This window comes from Temnothorax longispinosus, chromosome 5 (genome assembly GCF_030848805.1).
Source record: "Temnothorax longispinosus isolate EJ_2023e chromosome 5, Tlon_JGU_v1, whole genome shotgun sequence".
NCBI lineage: Eukaryota > Metazoa > Arthropoda > Insecta > Hymenoptera > Formicidae > Temnothorax > Temnothorax longispinosus.
Window position 1 is genome coordinate 10,214,526 of NC_092362.1, and position 11,883 is coordinate 10,226,408.

General features: G+C 30.5%; 1 pseudogene; it reads left to right on the plus strand.

The window, feature by feature from the left end:
• Nucleotides 1–251: 251 nt before the first annotated feature.
• LOC139813438 (uncharacterized) lies at nt 252–5,785 on the plus strand (annotated as a pseudogene).
• Nucleotides 5,786–11,883: the final 6,098 nt, after the last annotated feature.

Sequence of the window (11,883 nt, forward strand, 5' to 3'; positions counted from 1 at the left end):
GTCAAAAATAATGGTCACACTGCATACGATAATGTACGGAAAACTCTACTTATCTATGTAAAACTTTTGACTAAACTGTACCGTTTTCAACCAATCCTGTATGGTCTTACCAATCTGGCAACACTGTATGCTCGCGACTCGCGTCAGTAATGTCAGTATACCATTGAGGTTAGCTCGCGATGCTCGCGTTATTGAGATTATTGAGGTTATGCTATTGAGGTTATTTTGAATTAGAAGAAATATAAGCGAAAATGTCTGTTGTACGTTACAAAGGAAGATTAATGAAAGAAAAAGTATTGAAGAAAAGACTTAAAGCTTTAGCGGCAATGCAGTGTTGCCAGATCTTTACAGGTTAGGTGTCGTATGCGTCCACCGCTATAAGAAATTGTGTACTTCGCGTAACAATTGCTTCAAAACTAGATAGACAAGGGTCTTGTACTTTTGTAAGAATATTTTTACAAGTCTCTTTTGTTATCTCTTTGTTTTTCATCAAAATCGTATGAGTAGTTTGATCGCTACAATTACAAACGTGATATGGGAAGCCGTTTTCGTCCTACGATACATGTAAAAAGTGCTAAGTTTGACTTCCATTATTTCAACTTTGGTATAGTCAATATTTTTCTACTTGCACGTGTGTGTAGAGCGTGTTTACATTAATATGCTGTTCAAATTTTAAAAGATTCCTATGAAAATGGGTTTTGCGATACAACTACCTTAAGCGCGCTGTCACTAAGGCTGCGGTTCACTTGACGCTACAAATGCTTTGGAGCGTTTTTCTTCTCTTCCTTTCTTCATTAAAAGAAAAGAAAAGAGCACTCTTAGTGCTTTGGTGCTTCGAAGCATTCTCGAGAGACACGGTAGTACCTCCAATAAACCCCCCCCCCTCCACGGTAGTACGCGCGCGGCGCGGAGCTATACCGACCGTAATTCTTTACGCGACGCGACGATTATTCAAGGTAATTGTTTTATTTACATGTAATTATCCTATTATTATACGACGCGAAGCGAGACCATGACTCTTTTACGCGACTAATTGTAAGTGCATGTGACAGGAATTATAATAGTTTACGTTTATTACATATAACATTATGGCTACGGTCAACGTGACGCTATAAATGCTTTAGTGCGTTCTTCTTCTCCTTCTTTCTTCATTGAAAGAAAAGAGAAGAGGAATGCTTCGAAGCATTTGTAGCGTCACGTTGACCGTAGCCTATGTATTACTTCTTCTCCGCGTGTGCGGTGACATTTCGTTTCGTATGTGCGGCGATCGTTAACGTCGTTGTTGATAATGTTGATTGACAGTTGGTGGGTTATATATTTCTTATAAATATATATGAAGAATTCCATGTTTCGTGAATTGAGTTGAGTGATTAAGAAGTTAAGTGATTAATAGTAGTTTACGTTTACGTGAGTATTACTTCTGTAGTAACTTACCCAGATAGCAAAATGTGACAGAGCACGTTTTTGCGATTTATGTATAGCATGTTATATCAACAGAATGCTGTCAATATTCTAGCAAGTTATGCCGTTTCAGTTAATGCTGTCAGAAACGCAGCAAAAATTAAGCACCATGTGCGTCACGATGTAACAACAGAAATGCGGCAAAAATTGAGCAGAGTTTATCAGTATAAATAAAGCAAATTTCAAACATTGCATGCTGGCACAATGTGTCAGCAGAGTGCACACCGAGATTGCGCATAACTTTGCTATCATAGTGTAACAACAGATTGTCAGCAGAAATCAAACTTGTCTGCGAGTACACTATGATGGCAGAAACGCTGCAGAAACGCAGCATGCTCTGTTGGCATATCAAAAGACATATTTTATATTTAATATGGTAGTTTATTTATAGTTTATAAAATAAATAATTTTTATTTTTGAATAATCTGAAATATAAATTATTTTATATTAATGTTAAATTCTGTAGATTTAAATTCTGTAAACATGATACATGATTCAAGAGTAGTTATATAATTATTAAAAATTGCAAACAATACGCGTGTAACGCATTTTTTAATCCTTCTTTCTAAAACATTCTAAAAGAAACAGCTTGAATTCATTTTTAAAATATAATTATAATTTTATATATACAACTGTTTACTAAATTATATATATATATATATATATATATATATATATACTTATATATATACTAAAAAACTATATCAATTATAAAACTGTGTTTTTAAAATGTGATATACATTATACAGCAATAGGATATGATTTTATATTATAGTATTCATAGTCGGATCTTATAATTAAGACCGTTTTAAGTTACAATCTTAAGACGTCATAAACCCAATCACAGAGCCGTATTAGCATCTTAAGCCGGTATTCATAGAGAACCGACTATGAATACTGGCCTAAGACATTTATACTTAAAGGCCATTGCACGTAACAATGTTTTAGTTGTAATCGTAAGGCCGTAAGAAAATAGACCAACCACAGGCGATTATTTTTCTCGCGCTTGAAGAATAATCGAGTGTGATTGGTCTATTTTCTTATAGCCTTATGATTAAAACTAAATCTTTGTTACGTGCAATGGCTTTAAAAGACGGTCTTGAAATAAGATCCGAAATGATTGGCCACATCTTGAAAAATTAAAGATTAATTATAAAGAAATACTATATTAAAATGTTTTTAATTATAAATACAAAAATATTTATTAAACATTTATTATTTTAATTATAATTACAAAAATATTTATATGTAAAATAAATAAATTTTTCAAACATTTTTGTATTTATAATTAAAAACATCTTAATAGTATATTTCTTTATAATCTTTAATTTTTTAACATGTGGCCAATCATTGTAGAGTGGCCAACAACTATATTTTGTTATGGATACACCATATAACAATAAAACTTGCAAGCCTGTCGGAAGATATTAAATAACAATATTTATCAAAATAATGACTAAAATTGTCAACTATAATGTAGACAGATGTTTCATGAATTTTTTTAGATTTTTTAAAGTATACTTTAAAAAAAAATAATAAACTGAAACTGGGCTATCTTTCGGATTTAGGAGAAATTAAATTAAATTAAATTAAATTTGAAATTGGTCGTCAAGCTTCGTTTCAAAGGATTTCCAAGTGATTTATGTAGTAGTTAGCATCCCTTATATGCATCTATGTTGGTCTTGTTCAGAAATTAAATTTGAAATTGGTCGTCAAGCTAGGGGAGCTTGGGTTTTTTTTTTTTTTTTTAATTTTTTATACTTCAACAAGCGGCGCTTTTTATTAAAAAAAAAAACTCCCAAGCTCCCCTAGCTTGACGACCAATTTCAAATTTAATTTAATTTAATTTAATTTAATTTCTGAACAGAAAGACAACTGTATCAGAAATGCCAAGAGCGAGCATTGGCACTGGAGAAAGAGCTCTACATGAAGTTTCTTATACTTCTAAATACAAAGAAGTACATTTAATTTCTCCATGTCTCCTCCGAAAGATAGCCCAGTTTCGCCGCACGAGCCCCAGTCGTGCGGGGGGTGGCAGTTTGGAATTAAAAATTCCTGTGGTCAGGTGGACTCGAACCCGGGTCCTCGGGATTACGAGTCTGGCGCTTTACCACAAGACCACACTGCCACCCTCTTGTACCTCACATACATTATATACACATATTACATGTATACAAATTACAATTTTTTATACTTCAACAAGCGTGAATCATATAAAAGAAAAATATATTAAAAAAGCATATATAATAAATATATAAAAAAAATAATAAAAAATATATAAAAAATATATATTAAAAAAGCATTTTGAAGCTTGAAGTTAAGTAGTTAGTTAGTTAGTTAGTTAAGCTTAAAGTATACTTTAAGGTATAGGAGAAAATAGCGTTGAACGTGATGACAGATGATATAGGGTGAGATTTTTTTGTATGCTAGCTTTTATACCCTATGAGACGAGTTATTACCAACGGGTTACCTACCGCCGATAAGTCAATTACAACTACAGTCGGTAATCTGTCCCAAAGTAAAAAGCTGCAGGAGATAGATGGATAGGCTGAGTTTCCCCTGAGCGCGTCACGCATCGCGTCATGTATCGTTAACCAATCCGAACATTCCGTCACAAATAATGTAAAGGCCATTGCACGTAACAAAGTTTTAGTCATAATTGTAAGGCCGTAAGAAAATAGACCAATCACATTCGATTATTCTTTGAGCTCAAGGAAAATAATCGACTGTGATTGGTCTATTTTCTTACGGCCTGTAGATTATAACTAAAACTTTGTTACGTGGAATGGCCTTAATAAAATACGATGTTTTGATTGGTGACGGATGACGCGACGCGTGACGCACTCAGTGGAAACTCTGCCATACGCTAAATCATACCTTACAAGCTTGTGATTGGTGGAACCGTTAGTACAGTCGAGCGGCACTTATATCCCGCGCTTTGCGTTATTCATTTATTCAGAATAACTGCAAAAGCTGCCGGACGAACAGTTCATCTTGGTCAGTGATCAGACGGAAATTGAATTTTTATCGGTGAGAAATAAGAATACAATATACAATACTTGGACAACGGCGACGAATAATTAATATAATAAGATAAGTATGAAACGCTCTATTTCACGGAAACGGTGGCATCAATTGAGTGATAGGCAACAAAGAAGAATTAGATCCGAAATTAAAACTAATTTGCATGATAAGAGTTATATATTAAAGAATACTTTAAGAGAGGTAGACAATATTCAGACTCAAGGTAAGTGTGGCACGTCACATATAAAACATACTTTTACAGATAATGTGGAAAATAATTATATTTGCGATAGTGCATGTTTATCGAGTGCATGTTCTATAAATGTTGAAGATGATGCAGATGTTCTTCTTGATAATGATGTTCTTTCTTCTGATGATAGTGTGTCCTCTGTTATTAGTAATACTTCCTCATCGGTTATTGAGCCATCTTTTCGCGAAAAAATAGCATCCTGTTTTGTAGAAAACAATCTTACTCACGTACAAGGTAATAATATTTTATCTCTTCTTAAAACACATTCTTGTTTTCGTAACTTACCAAAAGATGTGAGAACACTTATAAATACTCCACGAGATAAGGTTATTACATATAAAGTTGATCCAGGCGAATACATTCATTTTGATGTAGCAGCATGTATTTCTCGAGAACTTGAACGCTTTCCAACAACTGTATCTTTACCTAACGAATTAGACATTGATGTAAGTACCGATGGATGTAATTTAGACAAATCAGGCAGCATTCATATTTGGCCAATTCAGTGTAGACTCGCGAACATTAGGCATTCAAAACCAATAGTAGTAGGAATATACAAAGGCACGGCAAAACTAAATGATCCAAATGCATTTTTTGAAAAATTTATTGCAGACATAAAAAACATATTGGTTAATGGAGGTATAATTTTTCATGGAAAAAAATTACCTATACGTTTAAGATGCTTCATAGCTGATGCACCAGCTCGTGCTTTTATTCTCAATCATAAAGGTCATATGTCCTGCCATCCATGCTCTAAGTGTAAAATTTCTGGTGTAATATGTGAAGGACGTTATGTTTTCTGTGGCGTTAATTATTCCCTGCGAACCAATGAAGAATATATTAGATGTTTAGATGAAGATCATCATAAAGATGGCAAAAGCCCACTGTCAGTACTACCTATAGGAATGGTTTCTCAAGTGCCTTTTGAGTACATGCATCTTGTGTGTTTAGGAGTTGTAAAAAAATTATTATCTGCATGGATTCACGGAAAATATTCACGGTTAACAAAATTATCTGCAACATCTATTGCTCGGATATCTAGACGCTTGAAAATACTCGCAAGATATTGTCCTTCTGATTTTGCCAGACGTCCAAGATCACTTGATGCATGTGCAAAATATAAAGCTACAGAGTATCGACAATTTCTTCTATATACAGGTCCAGTTGTTACTTACGGTATTCTTGATCACGATGTGTACACGCACTTTTTATTTCTGCATGTAGCAATTAGAATTTTGGTTTCAACATCACCGACACAAACATATTTGAATTTTGCTGATCTTGCATTAAAGAAATTTGTTAATAGGTGTGATAATCTTTATGGTCCAACATTTAATTCGTACAATGTACATGGTCTTATTCATCTTACAAACGATGTGCGACAATTAGGTCCTCTAGATTCATTTTCAGCTTTTCCATATGAAAATAATATGGCTGTTTTCAGAAAATATTGTAGAAAACCTGGTTCTGTCCTTCAACAAATTTCAAACAGAATCTCCGAAATAGAAGCACATGCAGCAATTGACTATTGCACTATTGATTCATCAATTCATGTGTCTATGAAGCATAATATAGGTCCTCTTCCATGTAATGTTGTTCCTAATTGTAATCAATATCGTAAAATTGTGTTTGATGAAATCTTGCTCAGTTTAGATTTACATGATAATTGCTGTATGTTACGTGATGGTTCTATTTGTATTGTTGTTAATATTTTTATGGCTGACAATTCACATTATTTGGTATTAAAAAAATTTTTACATGTAGATACATTTTATGATATAGGTATTTCATCTTCAGCACTGCACATTTTTAAATGTTCCACATTAGATGATAATATCTTTTCTGTACATATAAGGGAAGTCTCTTATAAATGTTATAGAATGCCCTTTTGGAATTCCACATTAATTCATGACAATAATATTGAAGAAAATTTACAAATTTCTGAATATATAGTTGCTGCTATCACACATCACACATATTAATAAAACTTAAAAATATTTTTTAATAACATATTTTTGCAACTTATCTATTTCTGCTTTTAATTTTTTGTTATAATATAGCATATTCTATAGAAAATTGATTACAACTGTATGTTTTTGCTTCCGTTTTTGGAATTTTGGTTCTAATTCTTCTTTGTATCGTCTCTTGAATTATTACTGTTTTTATTCGTTTGCTATAATTTTAACTCGGGTGTCTATAAATATAATTTCTCTTGATGGCACTTTACAAATAATGGCCGGGTTTCAGCTTCCTGTTTCAATGCAGTATTGCGCAACGCTTTAATATCTTTTAAAAACTTCAATAATTGCAACTGTCAAATTTATAAAATATTAAGCTATATTTTATTTATTTTATTTATGTATTTTTTAATTAACTTAATTGCATTATATATAGATATTAATGTTTTTTTAATTTTAAGTAAACTTATAAGTTAATGAAATAAGTTGTAAAAAAATATAAATATTTATATAAGTACCTTACAAGATTTTCTTATTGATGTATTTTTTCAGGTACTTGGAGAAACTATTGTACTTATTTCTGAATATTTGGAATATTTATGTAGTAAAGTGTAATCTGCAGTTTATAAAGAAACTCAGAAACTTACTAGGACAGAGGGAATATTTCTGCTATCAAGGAGAGAACATTTCTTGATAATCAAGGTAATGGTTCACAATCAAAAATGTTTAATAAATAAAAAATAATATATATATATATATATATATATATGTATTACAACTATTGAGCAATGCATTAATTATATATATTTTATGGTTTAAACAATATTTATGTATTTCGTTACAGGAAAATGAGTCGTCCAAAAAGCCAAAGAACAATTACGAAACCACCAAGATATCAGACCACCTCATCTGAAGACGAAGTACCAAGGAGAGGAGCAAATGCAAGAAAACAACCAGCTATAGAAGAGGACATAAGGGACTTGCGAGAAGTTTTCACACCAAACTGCTCGCAAATTGATGACGATAATTTACACTTACATACACAGAGTCAACAAATGCATACACAGAATCAAGAAATACATACACAGAATCAACAAGCACATACACAGAATCAACAGATGCATACACATAATCAACAAACACATACACAGATTCAACCAATGCATGTACAGAATCAAGAGATACATACACAGAATCAACAGATGCATACACATAATCAACAAACACATACACAGAATCAACCAATGCATATACAGAATCAACAGATACATACACAGAATCAACAGATGCATACACATAATCAACAAACACATACACAGAATCAACCAATGCATATACAGAATCAACAGATACATACACAGAATCAACAGATGCATACACATAATCAACAAATAGATACACAGAATGAACACGTGCATACGCAGAATCAACAAATATATATACAGAATCAACAAATGTATAATACACAGAATTCACAATTATACGCACAGTCATCTGAGGCAAATATACAAGCACCCACTAATTATCCACAACAAATTTGTAGTAGACAAATGGAAACATCTCACGAATCTCGTATTCATTACTCTCAACATACACCTACACCTTCTCATACATTAAATACTAATCAAAATATTTTCCAGAATCAACCACATTTAAGCCACGTAGAAAACAGATTAAATGCTAATCAAAATAGTTATCGGGATCAACCACATTCAAGCCACGCAGAAAATAATGGACAATATTTGTGAGTGTATAATAATTATTGTAAAATACAGAGAGAGAAATTGTAATACACATATTTAATGTATATTTATTTTTTAGGATAACAGAGGAGCGACTGGAGATTATGGAAAGTCAATTGAGGTAAGTCTAATGTACATATAATATATAGTAAAATGTATGTATACAACATATAATATATATATTTATATTGTTTACAGGATATTGAATAATAATTTTGTTAATTTGAATGAAAATATACAACGGATTTTGAAATGTGTTCAAGACAGAGATCGACGCCGAATTACACAAAAAGTGTCATGCTTACCGTTTTCCACGGAAAAAGATGTGCAAGACTTTGAAAATGTTGATGATGCGACTTATAATGAAGTTGTAAGTTTAAATGTAAAAATGCAGAGATTTTTAATGTTTAATAAATAAATGTGTGTAATAAACATACTTATGTTTTCATATGTTTCAGGTAAATTATCTTCAATACATTGGCGGATTCACAGCCAAAGAAGCAGTCAATTTATGTTTCAAAGAAGTTATGGAAAATCAGACAACAACAGCGTTTACATGGTTTGGCCGTGAAGAAGACTCACTACCTTTGTACAACACACGAATCATTAAGGCGATTTACGGTGTAGTATTATTTGAGCGCATTTTTTTATATTTGTACAAATTTTTAAAAATATTTGTTATTTTTAGTTTTATAGTTTTTTTCTTTACTATAATAGTGCAATATTTGTACATAAAAAAAGTATAATTTATTAATTTATTACAATGTAAAATAATTTAAAGTACATTTAAAACTTCTGCTGACTTGATTGCCAAGCCCATGTTGACAGTCCACACACAGCGTCACACCTGGCAAAATGTAGACTGTAAGGCCTGAAAAATAACGTTAAAAAACTATAAATTATTCTTGCAACTTATCTTGTTTTCACTAAGATAGCGTTTGTAATTAATAAAGTAGACTTGTAAAATATATCGAAAACTCCCCTTTTATATAGGGAGGCATCCACATATGTTAAATTGAATTGTGTCTAATCAAGAATGAAAAAAACAAATTGTTTGTTGACAGCTGCTAAATTAAAATAAATATTTGCTTTCATATATTAAATTGTAACAAAATAGGTGTCTGTGGTATATTTTAACACTACAATAATTATTTTAAATATTGCTTCACAACAAAAAATGAGTTGCAAGAATAATTTATAGCTTTTTAAGGCTCCTGGGTAGTCACCGTGGCCATATTGAATTTCTTGCTATCGAGGCGAGAATGACCCTATTTTGTCGTGCGTAGCATTCTCAAATAAAAAGATATTTCAATAAAAAATCACTATGTTTCAGAACACACTAAATTGACCGGGGACTATTCTTTTCCCTCGACAACAAACAAACAACCATAAACCAAAGCCTAAACATACGGGAAAACAAGCCGTTTGATCACTATCAAAAGGAGTGGAAAATGTTCCTCCGCATATATATTAATTCTTTGCAAATCTTACTCCTCGGTCAATTTTACGAGTTTCACGAATACGTTAAACGTTATAGCACAATACAAGTATAAAGCGAATAATAAGGAAATTCCACGCACGACAAAATAGGTTGTCAACATGTCACAAAGGACAGCTAGAATTCTCCATTAGAGAGAATTCTCATTTTTACCGCGACGGTACGTCGCCATCGTCAACGCGGGGTTCTCGATTCAGAAACCAGGAGCCTTAACGTTATTTGTCACGACTTATAATTCATAATTTTGTCACATATATGTGACTGCTGTGTGTGCTGTCAACGCAGATTTGACAATCAACATGAGCCTCAATAAATATCATCAACATTTCTATTTTCGTAATAAAATATTATATATCTTTGCACACATATTTTAATATATGTTATTAATTCAATAATAGTACAAAATTTCATGTATTACAATTTCACTATAATATAAAATTGAATTTGTCATATTTTCCAGCTGCTGTTTCCGATAATAAACATTTTGAAAAACCAACTCGATCGGAATTCCAGCGATACTTGCGAGAAGCTTTGCGAGCTGCAAAACAACGTCAAAGGACACATAACCGTAAAAAAGATAACGGGAACAGAAATAAGGAGCGAAATGCAGCTCAGGAATATTGGGCTGACGAAGACAATAATTCATTGGACAATGAAGCAGACGAAACAATGGAACAAAATTAATACGATTAAGTACGTAAAAATTTATTTTCTTTTGTATAGAATATAATAAATTATTATAAAATTATTAATTATATTATTTTACTATGTTGCAGTGCCTTTTAAAGATGTTGCAGATTTAGGTTAATTATTGGATTCATTGTTGGCATCATCGACGGACTAATTATTATGTAAAAAAAATTAGAATTTTTTTTTAGTATAATATATTATAACATTTTCTATTATATACGGTAAGAAAAAAGTCGCGCGAAATAACTTAATATTTTAAAAATTATAGCTGTAAAAAAAAGTTTTTGACAAAAGTTACAGGATATTATGTATTTCATTTAACAGTTGTATCATTTTGATTTTGACGAAAATTTTTTTAATTTAATTAATATTAAATATATTTTCTTAAAACTGCTTGCAGATATAAAAATATTCTCTAATGATGATTATAATTTTTAAATGATTAATATGATTTATCAAAATATGATCTGAAGAGAATATAAAAACCTCTTTTAATATTTTTAAATACAAGAATTATATTCTTATATATAAAAAACCGAATTTTTATTAAAATATGCAAGCAAATTTTTAGGAAAATTATTAATAATAACTAAATAAAATTTTTGCCAAAATCAAAATAATACAACTGCTAAATGAAACACATAACATCCTGTAACTTTCATCGAAAACATCTATTTTAGAATCAATAATTTGTAAAATATTAAATTGTTTTACATATATTCTTATCGTGTATTATAATAAAAAATTATAATACATTATAATAATTCTATTTTTTACATATGAAAATACTATTTTTATACGTGAAAATATTAAAAGATTGTTATATTCTCTTCAGATCATATTTTGATAAATCATATTTATTATTTGATAAATTATAATAATTATTAGACAATATTTTGTATATCTGCAATCAAATTTTAAGGAAAATTGTTAATAACTAAAATTTAAAACATTTTTGCCAAAATTATAATAATAAAACTGTTAAATAAAACTCATAATATCTCGAAATTTTTGTCAAAAACATGTTTTTTAAGCAATAATTTTTTAAATATTAAGCTGTTTTGCATGTAAAATATTAACCGTTTTTCCTTATAATAAAAAATTATAATTTAATAAAAATATTTTTGCACGTAAAAAAATGTCTTCCACAGTTATAACAAATTATAGTTTTACTGTAATTATAAGAATAATGTTATTATTAAATTAATTATTATATAAGTTTATAATGAAATTTGTTATACTTTTAATATGTAATATTTA